This window comes from Anopheles merus, chromosome 2R (assembly GCF_017562075.2).
Source record: "Anopheles merus strain MAF chromosome 2R, AmerM5.1, whole genome shotgun sequence".
Lineage (NCBI taxonomy): Eukaryota > Metazoa > Arthropoda > Insecta > Diptera > Culicidae > Anopheles > Anopheles merus.
Genome location: NC_054082.1, coordinates 11,686,851 through 11,695,626, shown reverse-complemented (window position 1 = coordinate 11,695,626; position 8,776 = coordinate 11,686,851). Strand labels below are relative to the sequence as shown.

The window sequence follows — 8,776 nt, the reverse complement described above, 5'->3', positions numbered from 1 at the left end:
GCTGGATGTGTACTTTCGGCCGAGCAAACACGTTTATGGCGCGGAGAGCAAGATCGTTCTCTCGCTCTTTCTCTTTTCTGAACATCATGCCAAAACATGGGAGTATGTGTGTGTGTGTGAGTTGGTCATGTCGTTGAAAATGTTAGTTCGTTTATGCGATTGTTGAACAAATGCTACTGTAGTTTCGGTAGTTTTGTGTTGACTTTGACAATAATTTGATTTTTTATGATAATAATTCTTTCCACCGTAATGCAACTTCAAGGCATTTAAAACAAACTGGACTGAAAATTATTAGTATTATTATATAGTGTTCATACATTGTTCACAAAGCATAATTATCATTCCCATACTGCAAACAAAGCTGCAACTAGCATAAACATTGTTCCGTACCGTTCGCTTCATCGTTCGAACGTGTGAGCGAAATGAACGGCGTCAACAAGGATCCGCCATCTCGCTCTTGCTGAGACCGACCGAAGAGAACACGACGACGAAGCGCTGTCGAGTTGTAACCTCGCAGGGTGCATGTTTCGAGGCGAAAGCATCGCAGTACGCTTGCCGTCATTAGTCGAGTTGAAATAGGTGGCAGCGTTGGTGAGAGCGCATGACGCCCGTCCGAATTGGATTTTCAACGTGCGTTCTAGCGTGTGTTTTTGTGTGCAGCTGTTTTATATATGCTAAAAATATAAATTAGTGAACAAAATATATAACCTGTGCATCAAATATAAGGTGTGTGTTTGTTGGTTGATTGTTTTTAATGTGTGGTTTTTATATGTGTGTCCAATTGTACCCGTGTGCAAAGAGCCGGGTAGAATAGTTTCCCGTTGAAAAATCGTAGTTGCCATTGCATGGGCAGCCTTGCCGTGAAAGGAAGCTGATGTTGTGTGGCCATCGCAGGAAAGAGCCGCGGCCTCTTGGGGAGCGTTCGAAATGTGTTCGGTGTACTGTGCCGTGGGACGCATCTTGTCTTTGCGTTCATCTTCGTGACCGGTGTTTTCGAATGCGGTTTTCACGTTGCCCCGTTGACCGAAAGGCTTGTTTTGTGTGGTGGAGATCGGTGAGCAAAGTGGTCTGTTCCGTGTGCAGCAATGCGGCATGAATTTACACGGTTCGCTGAATACCCGTTTTGAGAATTGCAGCTTCAAGCGTATCTTGTGCGAATGTGTGTGTATGTTTGCAAATGCATTTAATACCTGAGTTTTGTGTCATGGGTTTTGGTTGTGTTATGTGCCTGCGATCTGATGCTGCAGTGGTTATTCATTAAAAATGGATGTAATAATGGTTCTGTGTTTGTGTTTTGAAAAGGCGGTGAAAAATTATAATATTCAAAATCATGTTCAATGCATAAGGGAGCTTTTTGTGTGAACGGAGAAACGAAACAAATCAAAAGTAATGGTGATTGTGCACAGAAAGGTTTGCGTTTGATGTCGACAAAGTTCGATGGTGGAATATCGTTTTGATTCCGATCACGGAGAAGTTTGCACTGCATGGTCAAATTGTGTGTGAATGAAAGATACCATTAGCAGCAGCGCACGTGCGATAGAATGCGACACATGATGTAGGTCGTATACGTGAACCGTGGTGAAAGCGAGAGAGTCTATGAATGAGCGTGAGAACGAATAGAGCGTGAGATAGAGATACCGTGTGTTACTCTACTGCAAACGAGAAATACAAAAGCGATAAAAATGGTTTGCAAAAATGAAGGGATCTGTGTATTTTTGTAACGAAGAAGCAAAACAAAAGATTAAAAGCAAGAGAAAGGTGCCAGTGCGAAAACAAATTTATCCAATGTTAACCCATGATCCAGTTGAATGTATGTGAATGAGGATATGATGGCTTCAGTTAGGTCGATATGTGCTTGAGAGTGTTCTTAAAAGTTTTAAACGGCTTTAATGCCAAAAGTGAATCTCGAAGATACAAAATTGAATCTCATGATAAACGGCGATAAGAAATGGCACAGTGAAAGTATTTCCGAAAATATCACAGAATCGATGACAAACAAAACCAATTAAATGGATCTTCTTATCTTGGGAAACGTCAGACCAACCTGTTTGCAACGCATCAAACGCACTAGGGAAAAAGCGAAAAGGTAAGATAACCATTTAATATGACTGTTCCATTTGCAAACGTTTCCTAAACACCTACAGGAAAAGTTTATCTTTGCTGGGGAAATTGGAGACGAATCCAGATTATCTCACCTCTCCGCCCCATCGCTTCCTTTGATTGTGTTTGACCTTTCAACATCCCGCCCATCCCGGAACATAATTCCTCCTTTCCCTCGTCAAACTTTGACAGTTGTCGATGAGACGCTTTTCGTGCCATGCTGAGGAAAACCTTGAAATAAAATAACCATAAACACGGACATGTGGAACGCCGGTGGAAGCCAACAGCAACGCCGGTCGCGGAGGATCGATATTGACCTGCCAACGGCCATGCTCCTTTTTGTTGACACAGGCGAAGAAACGTTTGAGAATTTGATCGAATATTACGAATATGAAATTGGCTTTCTTGCCTTTTCCGGATCCAAAGGCGGAGGAAAAACGTGCGGAAGTAGCGTTTTATTATTGACATGTGTCCTTGTAATCATCCCTTTTCAAAGCTGTGTTGAAAACTGTGGCAAAGATTCGTTAAGTTGTCAAAAGAAACCTATGAATGGACCAAAAGAAAGCTTCAATAAGGTCCACAGTTCACAAGCCGGTTTTTTCGGTTTGAGCCGATTTGTTGAGAAAGAATCTTCAGGAAAATGTGAAACCTGAAACAGTTGCAACATAATTATTGATTTATGTTGATGTTGTGTGCATAAATTCTTCATCTCCGATCTTTGAAATAGCAGCCGGAAGCCTATCATTTGTGTTCGGTGCGATTTTCCTGATTAACGACACGGCTGCTTTTGGAAGCCACAGCAAGGTGTTAATAAGCCAAATATCATTCTGACCGGCGCATTTAGGGACAAATTCAAATGTGGAATCCGGTGGAAAGCGCTTTTGTTCCAAGAGAAATTTGATATGGCACAGAATATTTATGGGCTTGAGCGGTCCATTATGCATGCAAATTTATGTGTTCTTATTCTGGGCAAATGCCCCCGGAGCTATGGTTGGTTGGATTGGGAGAGCATGGATGAAATGGATACAAACACACGTAAACATTATGCAATTTCGGGAGGAATCGTTTTGATTGATAGATTCTTTTCTAGATTGCCGGTTGATTTTTCTTTCGTTATTTGTAATGGGTTTCGGCACAACCAAATGTACGCGTTCTTCCGCTCTTGGTCACGTTTTTCCACGTGTTCCGTTTCGTTGTGCATGATTGATTTTTGTGCAAGATGGTTTATTGTTTGATTATTTGTTTGGTTGTGATTGAAGCATGTAAACCATCACAGAATGTCAGCATGTTCCACGGACATTTGAGGAGGAAATATTGATTTTTCTTTGGTTGGAAGAATGGGAGAAAACAACTGAAAATGTTCGGTGTGGCCAATTAGGAACGTGAGCAATCATTAATCATGCATGCATCATTAGAGTTTATGTCAAATTTGTAGAGGAATTTCTGGGTTTTGTTGCTAGTTTATTTTTGCTTTGGTGAATGTGTTTTTTGTTTGTTTTTCAAATAAGAATCAACAAAACAGTCTGGTAATAGAGTATTTCTACGTAGAAGTGCTTTTAGTTTTATGTGACTAATTAGATTAGCGAACGAATGTGTACGTGGCTATCGCATTTCGGAGACTTTTGCGATGTCAGGAATATGGTCAGTGTGCTAAAATCCGTTCTCCATGACTACCTTCGTTGAATAATCCCACCCGTTGTCGATTTTACCCAGGTGGTAGCGGGTGACGGGGATCGTTGTGACGATGGAGGCACTGTTTTACGCAACACCGGTGTCGAAATCATGTCACCGGAAATGGAACTAATGTATGAATCAGGTTTGAGGAGGATTTTGAGGAGGGCGGAGGAAGTTGAGTGTCTATTCTTGTGAGTGAATTGAATTCGATCGAAATACCAATCAAACCAACAAGACTAATTACATCCGTTGCCTGGCACCCCGAATGAGAGCATGACAATGACGAGGTAATAACTATGACAGTTGACATTGAATGGGTTGGAGTGGTTTGAGTGCATTGGATGCTACATGACCGATTGGCATTGCCTGTGGCATAGCTTCATTGAGAATCAAACATACCATTTGGAAAGTTGATTGAATGTTACCTATAGAAATATTCAGTGCACAGCTTCCAAAAAGACCATAACACACTAATTGAGCTATTAAAATGATGTAACTCTCGAGTCCCCTTTTCAGTGAATATTTGCCTTTCTCGGGGAGAGGCAACGCAAAGATTGAGCCAAACCGCGAACGACTTTTTACCTTGTGCGCTACTTCAAACGCTCATTTGATATTCATCCAACGTGCGAAAATGTTTTCATCCCTGCAGTCCGTATTCTGGCAGGTCTTTGGTGCTTCTTTTTCTGGAATGTGTGTCTTTTTATGCTCTTTGGGTAGAATTCAGCGGAAAAGCCGGTAAATACTAGTAGCTGCAGCAGTATTGAAAGGTGTGATTGAAAATCCCTTGCTGGAGTAGGATCGCGGGATGGTTGATGCGTGATGAGGGAGTAAAACGTGACGCCCTTTTTGACGGTGGTATTTGCTCAAAAAGTCTTTCCTCGTCGCTCAAAGACGGTTATGCATGATTTAGCAAGCGCAGGTCTATTCTGTGTTGGCACATTTCGAAGCACGTGTCTCGATAGTGTCGCTGTTCGATGTAGAGGGTAAGAGTGGAGCTCAAGGAATCGATAAAATTAGTCATTCAATTTTGGAAAACTGTCGTTCAAATGCGGATGCTCAAATTGTGTTGGGATATTCATGATTGAATTTTCGTGACATTATTATTAGAGCTTATTAGTTGTTTTGGGTTGGCGAAAATGATGAATTTGGAAAGAAGCCATGTTGAGGTATTATGAAAATGTTTCAAGTTTTGATTCATGTTAGGTTGATAAAGTTACTTTTCAATATAAATTAGAACGTGTTTCGTCTCACAGAGAATGAAGCCTTCTCTCTTGGTGAAAAAACAATGATGCACACCCGATTGTTACGGATGACGTCACGCTGTGCTCGTTAGATCAATTAATCCATCGTTGGCATTTTTGTCACCAGCATCTATTATCCCCCGTTGTGGAAAGCTACGAACCTTTGCAGTTTCCCAATCGTGGGTTAATATTTCCGCATGCTTGGTTTATGGCGGAGTCTGACTGTGTATGAGTATCGAGCAAGACTGCTCCGTGGTCTCCGTTGATTTTCCGCCGTCGGAACGTGAGCGTAACAAAAGAGCGAGAGGACTCCCGGCGTGAGACTAATCCCTTCACGCCTTTCAACCATCATGGCTCAGAGGAAGCCGGTTGGGTTTGAGGGAAACAAAAAACGGTTCCGTATCTGATTCGAAATTTGTTGTTCATTCGCTCGACGACATCACGTAGCACTTTCTGTTCTGTATTTGTTTTGTATTGCAACTGTACAGGAAGTGGCAATGAGAGGAATGAGAGGAAGCTGGACTATTTGACCCTGACTTAGCTGCATGAGGTTTTAAAGGGAAAAACGCAGAGCATAAAGCATGTTGTAATTTACACATTCACATCCGAACACAAAACGAAAGCAGCATTCGTGTTCTGGAAGTCTTATGGAGGATTGTGATAATTTGCTTTGCAGCCACGATCGGGTGTATTTGGGACTCGTTAGAATATGGGAACTGGGATACTAGGAACTACAAAAGGCATTGTACAGTGGGTGGTAAACTCTTGGTTCCGTTTCGGGGTGTCGGAAATCAAACATCATAGAAAGCAAAGCCTAGGATTTAGTGAGTAATAAATTTATGATCACGTTCTGCTTGGAAATCTTTCGAAGCGGCAGAAAGATCGCAAAGGCACGTTCGAGAAAAAAAACAGATGATCTTTTTTCCTTTGTTATGGAACATCACGGGTAGTTTTTGCTAGAGTGATATATATTTGAGTATTAAAAATGCAGAGTTAGTGAAAGGTTTTTGAAATTATTTTTTTTATGTTAGTAAAATGTAGGTCGAAGGCACTGATTGGTTTTCGAAACCTAATTTTTTTTAATTATGTTTAAGAAATGTTTCATATGTGTGACATCACTTTACTCGTACTTGTGAAATGTCTTGTTACTTAGTGCATTGAATGTTAGTGTATATTGCTTCTAAGGATTGCAGATAGCTACATGCTGAACATTTGACACATGTGTACTTCATTATTACCTATTAACAAATTTAAGAATCCTCAAAAGTGTGAAAACATGTGAAAACATTCTATCATTTCAATGTGTTGATTTTTAGTTAGAGTAATGCTGATTCTTTCTTTTGTTTTTTTTTGTATAATGAATAATGATAAAAACAGCATTATCCAAGAACAGATCATAAAAAGCATGCATACCTAAAAAATATTACAAAACATTTCATCGTTGCGTTTAAACCAACGATATCAACTCAATGAAAAATGAACGTTTAAACAAACATTTCTTGCAAGGGAATACAAAAATATAGATATGGAATACGAAAAAAACATGCTTCACTTGTTTGCGGCAGTCGCAGTGCTAACCATCACTCCCTTCATTCGATTTACTTCCTACAGCATTACACGCAATAATGGCTGATCAGTTTCGGTGAATGGGAGATTTGATTAAATCTCTTGAAATTATTGTGGGTGCATTAGTTGAGCGAATCAGCCACAAAATTCGGTTTTATTACGATTGGACAGGGAAAGTTTGTTAACAAGGTGCTGCGAGTGGAAGTGCACCATAGTGGGTTTTTCATTTTTACCAAGGGGGAAGTACGGTTATTCCTTTGGGAAGACGACCGTACACCAGGGTTATGTTTAAAAGCGGAACGGAAGAACCATATTGCTGTCCATCGGTTCATCTTTCCACGGTGTATTGCAGATGTAATGCTGCCTAATACATTTTTTTCCAGGCCCATGAAAATCAATTATGCCTAACAGTAAAAGTTTTTTTCTTAATACATCTTGGCTTATACGTAGGTCTCGTTGTTCAATGTCCCTTGTGGGTTTTTTTTGCTATTCAAGCAATAAACTTTGACGGTTATGTAAATTGTGCTGGTTGGACCATTTCTAAATGTTTTTTATTCTATTGATTCAGTTTTAGAACGTTTATATTTTAAACAACATTCCTATTTAAGATTTCAGAATATTTCGTGTAGAGAAACAGGCGTTAAAACAGGCGATAGGAAGTTAAATATTTATTTGTTATGGAGTTAAAGTGATGCATGCTAAGAAATGTTTGTAAGAAACTGGTTTCATAGAAATGAAAATAGCACAGTTAATATTTACCATTCTCCTTCAGCAAAAGAACATTTAAAAAGATCTTTTTGGCATTTTGGAATGTTGTTTTCACGATATCCTCGTTTTATTTGTTTTTTGTTTTGCCAAATTTCCAAAAAACCAATATTTCAAATAATTATATTATAAATTACATTCCAATTCCCATTCTCATGTGGGTTCTTATTCTACGAACAACCTCTAGATTTTTATTAGAATTGTCTTTACAACTGTTGATTAAGAATCATTGCGCATGATCTCATATTTCTTAATCAAGTGATGGTTTGTATTTAGTAGTGGTAAAAAACGTACCAACTTCTATTACCAAGCCTGACCGGCATACAAAAAAAAACAGGCGTCTTCATCGCTTTATGACAGACACATGCAACTTTAATTGGATTTATAGAGCAATGAACGGACACACACTCTCTCGGTCGTTTGGATCCTAGTGAATGTACCGCTACCGGAAAAAAAGTTGTCGATGGAAAATTGTTTTTCTTTTTGCATCACAATGAAAGAGGCCGCCCGGCAGTCGTGGGTAGGGGGAAATTGAAATTGAATCCAAACCCGAAAGCCGAAAGCTGACAGAAGCCGGAGCAAACGAGTGAACTCTCCACGGGTAAGTGCATTAACTCGTCGTGCCTTTGGCTCAAGCTTGCTAGGGAGCCGGGCGGCTACATTCAACCGAGACAAGTGCCGGGTTGTCTAGTTGGGGCGATGAAACACGATGCAATTGCATAGAATCTGAGGCTTCCGCGGGTAAAGCAGTGCATAAATATAATTTGTAGTACAAAGTGTGTGGGCTAGTAGCAGACGTGGTTCACTTTGTGTCTGAAGTGAACGTTTTCAACATCAACCACAAGTCAGCCAGTAAGAAGCCCTCGAAGTGTAGCGATGGTAAAGAACGCAACATGTCTAATGAACCGTTCGACTGAGACAGGAATGAAAAAAAGATGTTGCAAAATTTTTATTTTTACAAAAGCATATGATTCATTTATTTTTGTATTTATTTGGTTTTCAAAGAAAACATGATATTATTACTCACCTTCAGAAACATTCATTTTGAGTGATACTGGAGAATGTTTCGTTTCTAAAATAGAACAAGAACATTTTTTCCTTTTTGCTCCGATAGGTGTTGTGGACAGAGGATTCAAAAGGAAGAAAAATAAATTACATTTAATAATAGAGTAGGCCAAATGAAACGAGGAGGACGAACTGGGAGGAGCAAACCCCGGTATCGTTGCTTTGCGTGATGAAATACATTTAAAAGATATAGAAATAGACCAGGGATTGCTATAGACACAGGAGGCAGGACGACAAAGTCCTTAACAAGCGTACTCTCTGTTCTTGGTGTCTTGCCTGTTGAAAGGGAAGGTAAACGTTGGCGGTCTCGTCTTCCTTTTGAGACAACATGCAAGGATCCGGAACCGCAAGGGACCCGCAATCGA

At 40.0% G+C, this 8,776-nt stretch overlaps 1 long non-coding RNA gene across 5 annotated transcripts in view; it reads left to right on the top strand.

Moving 5' to 3' along the window:
- The first annotated feature begins 557 nt into the window (after positions 1 to 557).
- Positions 558 to 8,776, top strand: part of LOC121603645 — a 31,788-nt gene continuing 23,569 nt past the window's right edge. For 3 of the 5 annotated variants that reach the window (XR_006006690.1, XR_006006692.1, XR_006006691.1), the window contains exons 1-2: positions 558 to 726; positions 1,303 to 2,086. This is a non-coding gene — a long non-coding RNA (uncharacterized LOC121603645). Of the gene's footprint in view, positions 727 to 1,302; positions 2,087 to 2,144; positions 3,002 to 8,776 lie in introns of those variants that run through there. The other 2 variants (XR_006006688.1, XR_006006689.1) reach the window with 2 other exon arrangements.